This window comes from Anguilla rostrata, chromosome 7, assembly GCF_018555375.3.
Source record: "Anguilla rostrata isolate EN2019 chromosome 7, ASM1855537v3, whole genome shotgun sequence".
Lineage (NCBI taxonomy): Eukaryota > Metazoa > Chordata > Actinopteri > Anguilliformes > Anguillidae > Anguilla > Anguilla rostrata.
In genome coordinates this window covers 31,568,348-31,582,740 of record NC_057939.1, presented here as the reverse complement: position 1 = coordinate 31,582,740, position 14,393 = coordinate 31,568,348, and the positions used below count along the sequence as shown (strand labels likewise).

Sequence of the window (14,393 nt, the reverse complement as noted above, 5' to 3'; positions counted from 1 at the left end):
TAGCTAGCTAAATGAATATAACCAGAAATAATCTAAAGGCGCTCTAATTTAAGTGAACCTAACGTTAGTCAAATATTTGCATTGTCTGAACAGCAGGACGGTGTGTCCTGTCAGATTTCTTTACGGGGCGTGGAAATGGGAGTGGTTACTGTATTCGTGACGTAGCAAAATGACAACTTTCTCAACCGGTTGAAAATAGGACGATGAATTTAAAACGCATATTTCTCCAAAAATACAGAACAGACATATTTAATACTTTGCTCATTGTGTTTCTTCAATGCCTCTTGTGCAAATAGCACATAAAACCGAGAAAGTGTGAAAATCACCATGGTACTCCTTTAAGTCTGATATCAATGTTTCATCTTAAACCTTCATAAGGGGCTCATTTATATGCTTTACAATGGACAAAAAACCTTTTTGGAGAGATTTTGGATATGTTTCTGGACCCCTAGCTATTTTAGACCACTGTACTTACAGAAAGCTTGTATTTACCACTTGATAATGATGCAACAGTGAGTTTCTTGAGAAAAAACATTTGATTTGTAGTGAAATACGTGAATTTGTTGTGATTTACAGCAATGCATAATTTAGACATTTTGGGTAGATCTGGAGACGCTGGGTACAGTGCTTTGTTTTTGCTTCATAGATCTTTAGTAGTTCTACATATCCACCCTTAGATTTTATGAACTTGTGCTCAAGAAGTTTTTGATCCAAGACATGTATACTTTAACCTTCTGTATATATGCAATCTCCCAGTATTTCACTACAAACTAAAAAAGAGCACATTCATTTTAGATATTTTGTCTACACAATTGCATTTGTGGCACTTTATTTCTTCCAAAATTATGAATATAAATTAATCTAAATTAGTATTGTAAATGGTACAAATGTCTTGGTTAATTTAAGCCATTGTTCAAGTCTCTGTGGTGTTCACATCTGGGGTTATAAAGCTTTAAATAGGGTACCCCCTAAATGGGCAAGGATTGGCTAGGTTTGGCATGTCCGCTAAGTGGTTCAAATCGCTCCATAATCAATCATCATCATATTCAGTAGATATGTTGGGAGAAGGTATATAATTATGAGGACAAAACCATTTTACAATCGCTCTGTAGGGGGCGCAATAGTGCCAATGCTTGGACCCCTCCCAACGTCGCTTGCGGCTTTAATTTCTTTTTTGGTTTGGCTTGAGGTGTCGGATCTGGCAGTACTGCTTTTGTCTCTCTACAACAAATTGTTAAAATGTTATAGCCTGAATCTGAATGCTTCTTGCAGCGCCCCCTTCAGGATTTTTTCATCAAACTGGCCATGAGGGTGTGGTTTTGTGTTGATGTACAATGCCAAATGTTTGAAAAGACTTCCGGCCATTTTTCTGGAAAAGGGAAGAAGGTTGAATACTAATACTAGAACAACAAACAATACGGTTCCAGTTTCCTTCTGGAGCTTGCATTCTAATAACAATAACAATATGGTTCCAGCCTGGAAGAAACTGATACCAGGCCATATTAACAAACATTTAAGCTCCCATAGCCTTCAATACTTAACTCACCCAAGAACCTGCTCCTTGAGTATTCTTCAGCTGTGAGGAAGAGACCATTTTAAACTTACGCGATTTCAGTAGATTAACTCTTAAATGTTTTTCCTTTCAGTACTTGCCCTGAGTATGAGTAGCCAACAGCTGTTTCCATAGAGTTATTTTTTGTACTTAAATAGTTGTAAATGTAGAGTATTTACACTGTGTAAGTATTTTTCCATCTTGCTGGCAAAGGAAGCCTCTAGGACACATGGTATAATTGATGGGGATAACTAGATCAGGCTATGTTCAGGAAGATTTGTAATGACTTGCCTCCCATAGGGTCAGTTAAAATGAAATGCCTGATAACAACCTGAGTAATGAAGTACATGCACACTGGTTACAATTGTAATGTAAGTTGCTGCCTGAACCTAGCATATTTGAAAAATGAAGCAGTAAACAAATGTCATTTACAGTCCAATGCAAGAAAATTGGATTTAAGTCAGTGGACTACTGTTGAACTTACCACAACCATCTACTGTGCTGCAGTATTCAAAGGGTGCAAAGTTTTGTCTTCATTGTTCAGGACTACCTGGGTCAATTAGTAAATATCGCCATTTGACTGAGTACTCATCCAGTGCATTTTATTGGCTTGGGGGTGCTCGCATTTGATTTTGTTCAGCTCATTGGCTGATTGCACAGCACCTTGTATGTCAAACACACCTGCACACATCACCCTGCCCCCATCCCACACCAGCCAGCCCCACATCTGGCCCCTACCTTTAACTATCACCCACTTTCACTGTCAAGGCCAAAGTCTTTATTTTCCTTGACTGTCCTCATCAGATATGATTCCCTGTAACCCTCTCAGCTTCCATCAGCTAAGTGTGGGAACAACAAGCTCACAGATCAATACCTGCTGATAAGACTGGGGGAGCAAGGGGCCCAGGGGATTAGCTCACACATGGCCACAGCAACCCTTGACCCCTCACTGTGCTGCTGTTACAAGGAGACATGTCCACCCCTGCCTGCCCACAGGGCAGAAGTAGGCTTTTAGAAAATAAATGTGTCATCCTTGCCACTTATGACAAAACACAACCATTTCCAGAAGTTGCATAATAGTTACGGTCAGCCATGTTTGCGATCATTATGAGAGGAGAGGAAAAACCTGTTCAGAGCAAATGCTTGATATGGTGCATCTTTCTGCATATTGTGCATCTTTCTGCACACAAAGTTTAGCTTTTTAAAATTGTAGTACTAACCTGAGTTTAGATTGTGTTGATGAATAAACAGGTTCTAAAAACAGGTTCCTCACAGTGAACAACTTTGCCACATTAAGGGTGCATCAGGTTTGACAAAGAGGTGAAAATTGGTGGATCTATTGATAGCTTAATCCTGAGGACAGCCACACAGAATTGGCCCGATTAAAGAGCTTGATCTTTTTTAAATAAATAAATTCACAAAAAATCACAGTTTTTTTGTAGATATTTCAAACCTGCCAACCTGAATAATCATTTCAGTATTGTTATGTCCTTGTATGATTTGGTCACCACCACCTTGGTTTGGCAGCCATTTTGAATTATTTATTATTTTCTCCCCCCACTTTATGACTTTCACGGTTGATTCACATGCATTGATAGACTGTACCTCCAGTCCAGTACTACTCAAATTTGGTGCTGAGTTGGCCCCGTGGTGGCACTATCACAGTCAACTGAATTTCCACTAATTTAACTAGAATAAGTCCTGCTACATTTGACTTAAGGACCAGTAACTAATGTCACAAGATCTCTTACAGACAGAATAAATTTGCCTCAAGGACCTATTAGCCTAGGATTATGGATTTACCACAATTTTGAGTAAAGTAAAAAGACACTAAACAACATCTAGATGGTTTGATGTTCACAAAATTTGAAATGTTGCTCGCAAATCTCTTCAAAATTTATGTAAACAAAGTTGGTATGCTTCAAAAAGTGCTTTCAGTAATCTAATGCATTTGCATGGTGGGTGTGGCTATTTAAAAATAAGCTAATAAAGACAGTTAAACACAAAGTAATGAAACTTGGTAAGCCTATTCTGAGGACAGCCCTAAAGAAGTGGTCCAGTCAAGCCACAAGGTGGCACTATGGAGCTCAATAAATTTGAAAATGGAAAAATTCACAAATCACATTTTCCTTTTAGATAGTTGAAACCTGCATGGCTGACAAAGCACCTCATTACGAGTATAGCAAATGTGCAGGTTTTCAAAGAGTCAATCTTTGGCTGTAGTTAATGGCAAATCATATGATTTACATCCTTACATTATACTCAATCAGATGAACAATTTTGCCTCAAGAACAAGAACAACAACACCAACCATTTAAAATTTTCCAGCATTTAGGATTTTTGACAAAACCATCTTCTGTGAACTAATCCTAGGCAGTGACGTGCTGGCAATATGGCAGGGCGGGCAAATGCTACAAGGGTCACCTGACTAATGGATTATTACTTTGATGTAAAACATAAAATAAAATACAAATATTAAGTAATTGTGTCTTTTATTATTTGTATTCAAAAACCTTATTTCAACCACCAAAAACATTGTATATTGTACTTTTTAATAAGAAACATTAGGTAACCTGTGGTAGGGACAGGTTTGCAGGAGGAATTCAGAGCAATTAGAGGACCACACCTATTGGTTAATTAGGCACACACCTGGATGATGTTACGAATCAGTCCGGGATTTAAAAGTGTGCTCCTTTCCACAGTAGGCATCTGAGACTGGGGATCCCCTACGACGGTGAGAGAGAGCATGTACCACGAAGGAAGCTGAAAAGCAAACATAATTTCATTTATTTTTCTTTCTTGTTTTAGTTTATTGTTTTTGCCCAGATCCAGGTGAGGGTGACGAGCGAAGGTTTTTCATTTGTGTTTGTTCGGATTGCTCTCTCTCGCTACCCGCAATAAAACGCTGGAGATATCTGGAATTTCCGCTTCTCCCTGTGTCCAGCTCTTCTGTCCCTTCCAGGGTAGTCATGACGTGTGACACAACCATTATCCCCCTCATCGCTAAACCCCTCTTCCGAGCGGTGATAGTCCAGTCCTAATCTAGCAACCATTACTAGGCAGTGGCCCTCTGTCAAGCTTTTTTAGTTACAGGCTAGCGGTTAGCTTATTATGATAATGATCAAATGGTAGACTTGGGGAACTCGCAAAATACTCGTTATCCAAAGACTTGGAGGATGTGATTTTTCCATTTCCAAAACCAGAACTAAGTGAGGAAAAGTGTAGGCTGTTAATAAAACGTAAAACAAAACTTCATTCACAAATGAACACCACAACGAGTATGAAGCACTCCGATGTCTGCTCCAAGGTGCTGTATCTGCGCTCAATATTGCCACTTCGGAACTTCTACCTTTAAAAATAAAAGAGTGCAAAGGCACAGATAGAATCACTGTCCAGTTTTGAAATGTCTTTGATGACCAAAATTGACTTTCTGTATTTGCTCTTTGTATATTTAAACTGACGCCAGTCTATTCTGTTGCCGATTTGTTTACGTTTTTGCTGTTAATCTCCCCATTCCATAAGCCCAAACTCGGCACGTAAATCATAAAACAAAAATGCACCACTGCAAAGTTAGTCTGGACGGGAATTTCTCTGCATAGTCAAAGCAAAGTGTTTGTTTGAAATACCTTTGAGTACGTATAACCACGTGAAAAGATTCTGTAATAGGCTACAACAAACTGATGGAAAAAACATGTTCCCATCTGTTTGTTGTACGAGAAGAAATGTGGCTTTCACTTTAAATGATATCAGCACAAACCTTTTACTGAAGTGACTGTGAGTTTGATAATAATGTTAATCCACCGACACTGAATCAGATTTATTTAGCACATATATAAAGATTCCTGTGGCTAATATGCAATAGCTACAATTAAGGACAAAAGTGTACATACACTTAGGCTAAATATATTCAAACTCAGTTTTTCACAACTCTGCACAATTCATGTTACCATACATTTCATTTGGCAAGTCAGTTAGGGCATCTACTTTGTTGACATCAGAGGTCATTTTAAAACAATTGACTACAGACAGATTTATTTCAGTATATCAGATTTCTAGTCGGTAAAAAGTTCCAAGTTGACTGTCTCTTTAAACAGCATGGAAGATTCCAGAAATTGATGTAATGACTTTTTAGAACCTTCTGATTGGCAAATTTAATGGTTAATTGAGAGTTACTGTAATTGGTACCTGTGGCTGTATTGTATTTAAGGGCCTACCTTTAGAGCCTCTGCCTTTTTGCACTTAATACCATAGGAAAATCCAAGCAACTCAGCCAAGAAAAAAATAACTGTGGACCTTCACAAGTCCGGTTCCTCCTTAGGAGCAATTTCCAAACAACTGAAGGTACCACGAGCATCGGTACAAACAATAAAAATCTTGGGACCACACAGTCACACAGTTCAGGAAGGAGGCACAAATTAACTCCCAGGGCTGAATGAACATTTGGTCTGAAAGGTTCAACTGAACCCAAAGACAGCAACAAAGGAACTGGTGAAGGAGTTGGAGTTATTAGGTACCAAAGTATCTAACATTCACCATTAAGAGAATCCTACATTGCCATGACCTGAAAGGCTGTCGCATGGAAGAAGCCCCTACTCCAAGACTGGCATGAAAGAGCCAGAATGAAGTTTGCAGGTGATCACCAGGACAAAGACCTAGCCTTTTGGAGGAGTGTTCTCTGGTCAGATTAAACAAAAATTGAACTGTTTGGCCATAATGATCAGCGCTATGTATGGAGGAGAAAAGGGTGAGGTTTGTAATCCGAAGAACTCCATCCCAACTGTGAAGCATGGGGGTGGCAGCATCATGTTGTGGTGGTGTTTTGCTGAAAAGGGGACTGGTGCATCATAGATGGCATCATGAGGAAGGAGGATTATCTGGAAATACTGAAGCAACACCTCAAGACATCAGCTAGAAAGTTAAAACTTGGTTGCAACCAGGTCTTCCTGCAGGACAGTGATCCTAAGCATACCTCCAAAGTTGTAACAAAATGGCTTAAAGACAACAAAGTGAAAGTATTGGAGTGGCCATCAGAAAGCCTTGACCTGGATCCCATATAAAATTTGTGGACTGAACTGAAAAATGTGTCCAAGCAAGGAGGCCCACAAACCTGACTGAGTTACACCAGTTCTGTCAGGAGGAATGGATAAAAATTCCGGCAAAGTATCGTGAGAAGCTTGTGGAAGGCTACCCCAAGCATTTGATTGAAGCTAAGAAATTAAAAGGCAATGCCAACAAATACTAGCAAATTGTATGTAAACTTTTGACCCACTGAAAATGTAGTATAATGGCTAAGGAGTCGGTCTTGTAACCTAAAGGTCGCAGGTTCGATTTCCTGGTAGGACACTGCCATTGTACTCTTGAGCAAGGTACTTAACCTGCATTGCTCCAGTATATATATATGCTTAAAAATTCATAATTGCCGCATGTTGCTTGGACCCCATTAATTACTGCTGTCAGTTATATATTTAAATGAAATTGCTACTAGATTGCTAGCATATCTATCTATGGAGAGCTTCATAATGTTTGGGACAAAGACATATTTTTTCTTGATTTGGCTCTGCACTCCACAATTTTAGATTTGGGATTAAACAATTCATACATGGTAAAAGTGCAGAATATCTTATTCTTTCAGATCTTTATGCATCTTTATGTTTCACCGTTACAGAAATGGGGGGACTATGTGTAAAAAGTGCTGTAATTTCTACATGTTGAAACCAAAATATATTTTTTAAAATCCCTTTAATAAAATCTGAGAATCTGCACTTTAACTGTGTGTGCATTGCTTGATTACAAATCTAATATTGAGGAGTACAGAGCCAAATAAAGAAAAAAATGTGTATTTGTGCTATGGAGCTCACTGTAGCTTAGCTGTAGTTAGGAGTTAATGCACAGCGGCAACCAAAATAATTACAACTTCTTGTTTTTGCATAGGATTGGTGAGACAATTGAATGTCACCTATTTTTTTCCAGTGGGTGACGTTTCATTCTTTTCAACCATCCAGTAGATTTTTACACAATTGTTTGCTTTTTAACAGGCAGTGAATTTAACAGCTGAAATCCCATCTCCATACATACCTTCTTTGGAGGGTGAAATTTGGAGAGTTGTATAATGCACAGTGTCACATGGATTAACCTGGGCTCACAGGTTGGAAATTAGTCAGAACAAAGATATTTTGTATTATTGAATACAATTTTGTTGAATACAGTCTTACTCATTTATAAAATCTGTGTGTCATAACTTGTTGCCGGGCCATGAATTCTGTGACTGGTCAGTAATTTGAAAGCAGAAGCCGTAACATCATGGTTCCACCTGCAGAGCAAATGGGTGGTCTGCATGTGCAGGATGAGCACACACAAGTGTCACTTGGTAGAAATGTTTGCTCATTGATGATCCAGGAGTGAGATCACATGCAGAGACAGAAAGGAATGTGCTACTCAGGGTTCACCTTCCTGCTACAATCACCCCAGACACGGTTGGACCTTCCATGCTGACGCCGCAGCCACACTGACCAAACATGGCATGCCACATTTGTACCAAAAACATCGTGGATGCAACAGATCTATGGGAAATGGCTGTGAGAGCAGAGGCATGTGGAATGTCTCACTTCTGTGGGACATGGTTGCAAAACAGTCTATATTCTGGGACATTCCCTCTCCTGTGTACCCAAGAGCACCTCACAAATTTTTCCCACAGGTTTGGCTATCCAGGCAAGCTTTATTTAACATGTATCAGACTAGCTTAAACATCACAGCTAGTCTCGCAATCCAAGCCACAGTTGCTATGTGGCAGCTGGTTGTTTTTATATTTCCTCTGCTACAACAACGGTCTCCTGCATTTTCCAGCCAAGTCACCACACTTGGTCTTACTCTCCAAGGCAGTCAAGCTTCCATGCAAGTATGTCTGAACAAATTTTTTATTATTTTCTTTTGCGGCTGACATTTGCTGGAATGAAAAAGTGTATATTTGCTACTAATCTGTGGCTCAGATTTTGTGAGTTATATTAAATTCAGATCTTTGAGTTGAAGGGTAATATTTGAATAACTTTTCAGTGGTTTGTTCACTTATAGTGTCTTTCTGGTCTGGTATCAGAGACAGTCTGGTTGTTGGTTGGGTTTATGCAAAATAATGCTATAATAATGTGGCTCTCACTTTCTTAATGTCTTGTAAAACTCTTGGACTGAGATTAGAGTATTTTACCACTAAAGAGAAATGCTCCATTTTGTAGATGTACGTAAATGTTTTGAGTGGTGGCTAAGTAGTGTCTACATAGTGAGCTAACAATTGTTTATGCATTAGGGAGTTCTGGAGCATGTTTTGTCCTGTCACAGTCAGCTTTAGGAGAATTGGCTATGGCCTCAGATCAGAAACACTGCATTTCAGTGTGAAGTCAGCATGCTTTAGACAGAAATCTTCCCACCATGACAGAAACTCTACTGTCCACAGACAAAAGTCTCCACTTCAGCCAAATTTTTTACTTCTGTTGGATGTAATAAGGTACAGCAGTTGGAAATAAAATCCATTAAAAGGTGATATGAATTGCACTGGCCTGCTTGATATAGTATTTTGTCTCCAAGATGAGCAATTCTACACTCGTGTATGAGGGTAGGGTTCCTTTCTTTGATGTCCCGGGTGGATTTTTGACCTCGGCCTGGTTCTCAAGTGTGGTTTGTGATTGCGTGCTGAGAACTAGATGATGTTCAGTCTTAAGGAGACACGTGAAAGAGAGATGAATGTCGACAGCTGGTTTTACTGGGAGCCTAAATTATATGGTCAATAGAATGTGTTATTTTAGAGGAAATAACTGAAAATAACTTTTTCTCATGTCTGACATTGTAATCTCTTTTTGTCCGTATTCTGGGGGTAGTCAAGGATTTACTTTTGTATTTATAGATACTTTTCATACAGTGAACCATGTGGTTTGATAAATGCCACATTGTGGTTTGATGTTTCATTTGTATTTCCTTGTACTGTGGTTGTTTATGTCAGTTTCTATTATTTGAATGATATAATTTTTGCTGCCGAGTTCAACTGTTGTTTTAGGTGCAGGGAATTAGTTTCAGCCATTTCTTTTTTTCTAAACTGATCAAGTCATAGGGTGTTTTTTTTAAGTGTGAATTGCACTGAGATAAGGTGGCAGGTGAATTTGCACGTCCCCATAATGCCACAACCTTTCTTGTTAAAGCAGGTCTATGCTGTCATTGGTATCCTGGTCTTGTTTGGTGACAAACAATTGAGTGGAGGAAGAGCATCATCGAGAGAGGTGATTGGCCCCTACCGTCACAGCCCTCACTGACATGGGCCAGTTGTAATTGGCAGAACACGGTGTACACAGGAACATTTAAAAGGGCCAGGCCAAGTCACCCTGGGCTGGGCCAGCCAATGGCATTGACGTTGTTGCCTGTGACCCCAGGTCCAGCACAGAACAAACAGGCCATGATGCAACGGCGTTTGCGATGTGTGCGCACTGTTGGCAGAATTTCAAAAATCACTGTGCTCCTCCTTTCTTGCATAATGCAATAGGATATGGTAGATGGCAGCCAACACTGCAATTGGCTGAGAGGTTGCCCTCCCCTCTGACCCCTCCCCCTTGACCTAAAATCCATTCCACCTCATCTGTCAGAGTGTCAGTGGAAAAGAAGCAGCCATCCCTCCCTCTCAATCACTTCCACTTCTGTCCTCGTTCAGCACCCATCACCACCACAGGAGGTAATACCATTTCTCTATTATTCAGAACAATTGGTTAACTTAAGGGCAGGTGGAAGCATTGGCAAATCAAGAGCACTGCATTCTGGATCAGGGGGTTGGGTGCTTCTTTTCTGATACTTTGTCATGTGTGGAATGGAAAAATGACTGGCTGATCATTTTTGTACACAATGATTGTTTGGGCCGTCATGCACTCTGATGCATGCATATTGTGTTTTAGGGTAAAGTCCTGTGCAGGTTGCTGAACTAATTGTGTTTCCTGAGAAACAAATGTGCTGTATAAATCTGTTACAGGAAATCAGTTTTGTACGGCTTTTTGGATGTTGTGCATATTTTGTATTCAGGACTATTTAAGCTTTACAACCTTCTTGGAAGATTGCATGCAGTACCTATCAGAATATACACATGATGTTTGGTAAATTGTGCTTCAGATTTTAGGGTCTCTTTGTCAAAGTATTGTCTTTACAGCACAATATTTTTATTACGAAAACCATCTAAATATAATACACATCTAGTTTATTTATTAAGTTTAATTGTTTTATGTCATTTAGATAAAAAATGCAGTTTAACTGAATTAAACAGTTTTATTGCTCACGGAGGTTAGATACGTTTGTGCACAGCTAATGAAGGTTTTGGCAATTTATACAGAGTCTTAGTAACACTTATACAGAGTATTCCTTGGTGTTGTAAAACTGTAGACTATTATTCTGTCTGTAGACAGTGTTGATACACTGGGTTACACATGCTGCCTGGTTCTGCTGGTTCATCCTCATTGTGTTCAAGTTTCCAGCAGTCGCATACGACTCAAACACAGTTGTCAGATGTGCTATCAAGGAGATAATCTTGAAAGACAGACCATCATGAAGCAGTCACACAGTGCAAAACATGCAAAAGTGATTTACCGTTTTACTGTGAAATTATTAACCAGTCAAAGTGAAAACCTATGAAGAAACATGATAATTTCTCCTCTTTAGACCAGGTTGAGACTGTGGGGATTTGTAGTAATTTTTTCCAGGATGCAGTGGTCTGTACAGTGCTCTTTGGGTGTTATTTGGGACTTAAAGAAAAGCAAAAAGGACAGGAAGAATAATTTCTGAATGCACGTTCATTTTCAATGTATGACATAGTTTTTAATCAAAATTATTATTTGTGATTTAACACAAAAAGTCAAAATAGTCATATTTATTCAATGATCTTTTTCTAATTTAATGTAAAACATTCAAGTGACCATTTTAATTTTCAAATGAAAATAAGTTCTGTTGTACACAAGTGCCTTGCACTTAAAGGTAGCTTTCCATCCCAGTGACCATGCTAACATTTTAACAAAAAGTTTAATAGTACATGCTTCATCAAAATGAGATTTTTAAATCAAGGGAACAGTCTGCTGTGTTTAATTATTGTGTATGAATATATGTTCTCTATTGAAATAAATATTCAACAAAACTGGAAACATAGTAACTTAAATTATACTAGAAGACCACATGCCCAGTCTACAGCTTCTCACTTGATATTTCTGACGTTTCATTCATAGTATAGATTTTCTTTCTGATGTATGTCTTCATTTTAAGACTTATTCATTTGGTTTCAACATAGGATGGTTAAAAAATAGTTATTACAGTTACTTCAGATACCCACTCCCTGTTGTCTTGCATACTTACTAGGGGGCCCAGCAGTGAGCGTGTAGGACCTCTGTTGTTTTTTCTAGATTTCTTCTTCTTTTTCTTCCCCATTTGACATACATGCACCTGATTTTGTCCACATGTCTACCTCCTCATTCTGAACAAATAATACCATAAAACACATAGGGCTCTATTTTGCAGAATCAATGTTGCATGGTGCAGGGGCGCAGTCAATGGCATGGCGTGTGGCACACTGGACGTGGCTTGTGATTATTGGTATTTTCAGGACCACAGACAAGCAGTGCACAGCGTAAAGCATGTGATGCACCTGCTAACAGGGCAGTGTTATACTGAATATACTATCAGTGGGTGTGGTCTGGTTTTACTGGTTATTTTCCAGCCTACAATGCGATCGTATTAGTAAATGGCTACACGTGTCATTTAACTTGTAAGTAGTTGGCTATCTCCCTGGATATGAATTAAATGTTTTTAGCAGAAAATAATAATAATAATAATAATGATGATAATAAAAAATAGCGTTGTGGTCGCAATCGCCATCATACACGTCAGAAAAAAATGTCACTGACAAAAAAAAAAAAGTAAATAATAAGTTGTCTCTCTTTGTAGTGGTTTGGTGTCACAAGTACGGGACCAGGACCCAAACGCAGAGTGAAAAACTCAAACTCCAAAATGGCGAATCCAAACAAAGTCTTTAATAACAAAAAGCAGGGAACAAAAGAGGCCACGCAGGGCAACTTTCAAGAACACAAAAATTCTCCAAAAAGAAAACAGTGGAACTTACAAAATCCAAAAAAAAAAAAAACACACAGGACAGAACTCGCACAGGGCAGAACACAGGAAGGCAAAAACAAGCAGGCAGAACATGGGTAGAACAGACTAGCAGAAACGTACACAGGCGGAAACACACAGGCAGAAACGAGGGGCGACATAGCTCAGGAGGTAAGACCGATTGTCTGGCAGCCGGAGGGTTGCCGGTTCAAACCCCGCCCTGGGCATGTCGAAGTGTCCTTGAGCAAGACACCTTACCCCTAACCCCTAACTGCTCTGGCGAATGAGAGGCATCAATTGTAAAGCGCTTTGGATAAAAGCGCTATATAAATGCAGACCATTTACCAGAAACACAAGGAACCAGCACCCGAGTCGGGGAAACAAAGGACTTAAATAAACCAGACACAGGTGAACTCAATACATAAACAAGAGAGGGATGGGATAACGAGACATGAACAGAAACAATGATTGAATAATAGAAAATAATACAATTAACACAGGGGAAACCAATGAGGGAACGAACAGAAATACAAAACAAAAAGTGCCGCCATCTGGCAGCACAGAAAGGAAAAACAGAAACAGAAACACCGAACCATGACAGTTTTGGCTGGAAACGATCTGTAAGAGCCGGCATAAGCACCTCGAAGTGAAGCGCTACACTGCCTACTGATTGTAGATAAGATCGCTGTGAGGCTGCATTCCATAGAGGATTTCAGCTGCATGCTCCCATATTACTGAAAACGCTACAGTGGTGGCTAGCTATAAGTGCATATCAGCATATGAGTGCTGTGTGCATTGTGTTGATAGTAGAGCAGCGCTGGCTAGCGGAGCAGCTAACTCATTGTTAAAACGTCTACTTACACCACTTAAGTTAATTAGTTAATTAAGTTAATCAAGTTAATTTTACCTAGTCCAGCATAGCTATGGACGCTGTAACAAAGCTTGTAAGTACGTCACAATGGATATAACAGCTGTTTTAGAATGTCATTACCTCACCCAGATCATTTTTGCAGCCCGGATCAAATTTGTTGTGACAATACTGTTAAAATTATAAGACACAAGTCCATCATTCAAAACAATGGCATGGCTTGACCCCTTTGCGCTAGCCCCCGAATGGTCTGCACACCCAGCAACCCCTCCCTGCAGTCTCATCTGCAACTACACCCTCCACCCATGACACACTGGACAATAATGTCCGTCTGGGCATTCATAAAAATATTCTTTCACCACTAAAACATTGTATTCTGTCATAGCAACAAGATAAACTCAACAATAACCCTAAGATATACCAAAACAGCATTGAAACATAGATATGTCCCTTTTGAGACTGAGTAGTCATATATTGTCTTGGACAATCCGTTTGTCAAATATATGTTCATTTGTGACACAATGGTACCTTCCAAAATAGTTGCACGTAATACCACGCATGCAGTTTACGGTGTTGTCACCCTTTGTAGTACAATCTGGCTTGATTCATGGCTTGATTCATGTATCAATAGGTGACAGAATAAGCTTTCTAATGATGTATAACATGTCTATTATTTTGGAATAGCGTTTTATAGCTCAACATAACCGAATGCTTTCTCTCATCATCCCCACCTTACGTATTCTCTCTCTGGTAGCTGTAAGACACTGGACCCAGCAAAATGTTATCGATGATTTTCATCATTTCTTGGAAAATATTATCTCATAAAAAACACGTTTTCAACGTACAAAAATGCCAAGTTAC

The 14,393-nt window shown here is 39.2% G+C and overlaps 1 protein-coding gene across 6 annotated transcripts in view; it reads left to right on the top strand.

Moving 5' to 3' along the window:
- slc38a4 (solute carrier family 38 member 4) overlaps positions 1-14,393 on the top strand; it is a 128,742-nt gene that overhangs the window by 6,671 nt on the left and 107,678 nt on the right. The window contains exon 2 of one of the 6 annotated variants that reach the window (XM_064341976.1): positions 9,739-9,813. The exons of 3 other annotated variants lie outside the window; for them this stretch is intronic. The gene's annotated coding sequence lies outside the window, so the exon portion shown is untranslated. Of the gene's footprint in view, positions 1-9,735; positions 9,814-10,097; positions 10,260-14,393 lie in introns of those variants that run through there. 2 more of the 6 variants (XM_064341977.1, XM_064341974.1) reach the window with 2 other exon arrangements.